Source organism: Capsicum annuum, chromosome 11, assembly GCF_002878395.1.
Source record: "Capsicum annuum cultivar UCD-10X-F1 chromosome 11, UCD10Xv1.1, whole genome shotgun sequence".
Lineage (NCBI taxonomy): Eukaryota > Viridiplantae > Streptophyta > Magnoliopsida > Solanales > Solanaceae > Capsicum > Capsicum annuum.
Genome location: NC_061121.1, coordinates 13,022,814 through 13,027,006, shown reverse-complemented (window position 1 = coordinate 13,027,006; position 4,193 = coordinate 13,022,814). Strand labels below are relative to the sequence as shown.

The 4,193-nt window shown below is 28.3% G+C and overlaps 1 long non-coding RNA gene across 1 annotated transcript; it reads left to right on the top strand.

Annotated features, from left to right (window-relative positions):
* Positions 1-1,017: 1,017 nt before the first annotated feature.
* On the top strand, positions 1,018-2,263 carry LOC124888638. The gene is made up of 2 exons (XR_007047183.1): positions 1,018-1,128; positions 1,945-2,263. It is a non-coding gene; the product is annotated as an uncharacterized LOC124888638 (long non-coding RNA).
* Positions 2,264-4,193: the final 1,930 nt, after the last annotated feature.

Below are 4,193 nucleotides of genomic sequence, written 5' to 3'. Positions count from 1 at the left end.
TGGTCACATATCTCAACATCTTCACTTGAAAGGAACGGACTCGTTAATGTTCTATTATTCCGTTGTAGCTCATTTTGTTCGCCTTAATTTTATATCACTATTTCTACTGCCATTTGAGCAACATTATCAAATATTCATCGACTACGATCCAATTTGTTAATATTATTATTGGAAATATTTATTAGATCGTGTTCACGCATAAGGAGTGTTACTTAGCTTATTAGCACATTGGGTTTTTCTTTTTAATCCTAGTTCTTAGTATATAAAAATCGTTATGTGCGTAGCAAAATTTTTTTAATTTTCTTTTTTTTTTAATTGGATGACGGCTAGAATTTATAATAGAAAAAACGCTTTGCACACCGAGGGATATATAGGTTGTGGACAAAGGGAGTTACGTTCATCGGCCGTTGATTAATGAAATGAATCATGATTGCTGCAGATCTGCTTACGTTATGGAAAAATCCAAGAAATACTACAATTATCATAGGTCTTTTATAAATATTTTTTTAACATAATACTTTTCACTCAACAGTAAAACATTGGAAAATGTTTCCAAAAACTTCTTTTAATCCCCAAAAGAATTTTTTTAAAACAAATATACTCATTATGTTCTCATGTTATCAGAATGCTGTAGAAAGAATTAGAAACAAATTTTCCATTGTATCTCTGTTTTTTTTTTTTTTTTTACTTTTAGTAACATTCTTTTGAATTGGTTGTAATTTAATTATCCTATACTTTTATATTGAGAGCCATAATTATTAAAGTTGCAACTCTATGTTTGTAAATTGCAAATTAGACCATCACACACATTATCATTATTAAGAGGCAAAATGTCAAGTTCATAGAGAAAGAGATTAGAGTGTCATTAATTATTTTTTTACTTCAATTTTGAAAAGTTAAATATATGATAAAGTTTATTTAGAGAGAGATTATAGTATCATTAATTTCTTTTTGACTTCAATTTTGAAAACTTATAATATATATATAGCATATCCCCTTTCTTCCTATAGCCTTTGCACTTGCTTGAGTTTTCCAGTTGAAAAAAATTTGATACTCATCAAAAGGAATTAAAGATGTCCATCATCTCACCAACTCTTTTAATTTTTCTATTTCTCATTTTTGGAGCAGGTAATTAACATTTTTATTTATTTTTTTCTTCATCATTTTTCCTTATAAATCATAATGACAAGATTTAGAAGTGGTTTTCTTTATAGGTTCTATGTTTTTATAAGGTAAAAACAATTATCCTGACTTTTTGAATAGTTTATAGGAACAAATCATGCCAAAAAAGAAAATATATATAAGATTTTTTCTGTGTATGTTTTATTTTTATTTTTGATAGGAGTGATTCTCCTTAATTGGATGTTAAGCGATAAGAATTTAAATTAGTCGGGATTTTAATATGAAAATCGAAGAAATACAGAGAAATTGTAACTTTCCTTGGAAATAGAAGCATAAGCAGAAATTAACAATTTCTTTTTTACAAATTTGACAAAATCATAAACTTCCCCACTCGGAATATGAAATTCTTTTGATCTTTTTGACTTATAAGTACTTTAGTTTATATATAACTTATTTATGTGTTTGGTAAATATTTAGCCAAATACTATAAGTTAATCGTCAATTTTCAATTCATAGTCATTTTGCTCCTTATTACTGCATTAGATACTTATATGTATCCTTTACATTGTTTCTCTCGACTCGATCTAGTTTTTAATGTAACATCTCAGGAAAAAAATTCAATTTTGATAATCGCTTAATATATTAAGGGTTAAGACGCAAGTACTCCCCTCCCCCTCTAGAAAAAAAAAATTATACCGAAATCTTAGTGGCACATTTAAATTTTACGAGCATCCTATTACGCCTAAGCTCATTTTCTTCTGCATTTCTTTTTTTACATCATACTTATTTAATATTTGTCATTTATTTCTCTTATATATATAGGTCCAATGGTGGTAGCAAACAAAGACACAATACCAAAAAGGCCATGCTTGGTTACTGCTTTGGGCACCTGTGGCACAAGTTGTGACCAACCATGTTGTAAACAAAAATGTATTGACAAGTTCCAGGAAAAATATTCAGATTCAATTTGTCAATTTCTGAGTGGAAGTAAAGCTCGTTTATGCAATTGTTACCATGATTGTTAATTAATTAATGTGAGATTAATGTTGTTCATGTTTTAGAAAAATGAAATGTGATATATCACATGGTTATTGTTATTGGTGGTTTTAATGTCATTGTTCAAATTATTCTCTTCGTATAATTTTTATTTATTCATATTTGATAGATGTAGCCCTTATGAAACAATAAAATAAAAGGGTAATTTTATTATGTTACCCCTAAAGAAAGTGTGTTAACAATTTTCCTGAAAGAAATCCATATGCAGTTTATGAGTTTCTGTCTGGAAGTAAAAGCTCGTTTATGCAATTGTTACCATGATTGTAATTAATTAGTGTGAGATTGATATTGTTCATGTTTTAGAAAAATGAAATTTGATAAATCATATGATTATTGTAATTGACGGTTTTGATTTCAATAACTTATTCATTCACGCATTAACATGATCATACTCATCAATAACACGTATGACTGAATGCCAATTAACAAATTATCCCATTAGAAGCACACAATCAACTAAATCCAAGTCTTAACTTCAATTAAGCACTTATAAGTTCATTCACTTATTCGACCATCGTTATTCACATTAACGATTGGTGAACTCAATTACTAGTATAATGGTTCTTATATTTTAGTCTCACTAGATACATAAACACCACTTCATTAGCCGTTTATTAGACTATTCGGCGTTATTCAGCGTACTATTATAAGCTTTAGTTAGACATTCTATGTAGATCACACCCTAACACGTAGCCAAGACTTTCTTTAAAACCTCATGTTATGACATCATTTTTATTTTTCATGAACAACTCAGAGAACAAAATTACTGCAGGAAAAACTCGCACAACATTGATTTTACTCTTTTAAGTTGTTAAAGTTAAGGTTCGTGGGTCACAAGCCCATACAATTCCTCCATCGTTACCCACAATCACCTTATTCTAATTTCATCTCATCATGGAAAGCATTCAAGACATATTACACATAAAGGACTTACTCTTTAACATATTATCGCACGTTTAGATCCTTTTACGTTTATTCATATTTTATCCATTCAAACACCATGATCACAAGCCTAATCATGATTCTTCCATTAATTCTATTATTATGCATACGGTCACTAATTTCAGTTATAATAAATCATAGTTTATCTCGATCGAAAATCCTGGAACAGAAAGCTAAACCACGAATGCCTTTTCCTTTCCACCACGCATCAGAACGCCCAACATGTAAAACACAAGCAATTATAAGAGTAGTTTATCATTCACCCTTCAAATAAATGATTCAGAAATTTAATCCACCAATTCTACCGTTTATTTATGTTCTAGAGCATTACCCTAGAGTCAATTAGCTAGCCATTAACTAGACCCACAATACTCATACTATCTAAATTCATGGAGTTTTACCCCAATTACCTCCATTTTAAGCAGTTATTATACTAAAAGTTTCATTTTTATGTACTTAAGATTCCCAACCACCATGATTTATCTTTTTGAACAATAAATTCATGCGAGAAAAGTGTTAGTTTACAACCTAAAAGCAATCCTAAATGATATTACATCTACAGATAGATTTTCTCCAAAATCTCGTGAATATATGGTTCTAGCCCACAATTTCATCATTAACAATTGTTCTAATGATTCTAGGCAGGGTTACTCAAGGGTGAAACCAGTAAAACCTTTTGTTTAGGCCTCTAAAATTGCAAGGCCTCAAAAAAATTTTGAGTTATTAGTTTTATAATTTTATTTTCTTTTCGATAATATTAAATATAGTAAAAAAATTATCATCATTCAACATAAATATTTTGAATCTTTGAATTAAACTACTCAAAGCTTTATCATAATAAATAATATCTTTACAATAACATCCAAAGTAATTATTGAAAACGCATGGTTAACATAATATTAACTTGAATCAATCCTTACTATTATAAATAATGGTATTATTATATGAAATATAATACTATACCAAAAACAATAATTATGAAAAAACAAAATATATATATATATATATATATATATATATATATAAATATAAAAGACCTCAGATTAAAATTTACCTTTAGACCACTAATTTTA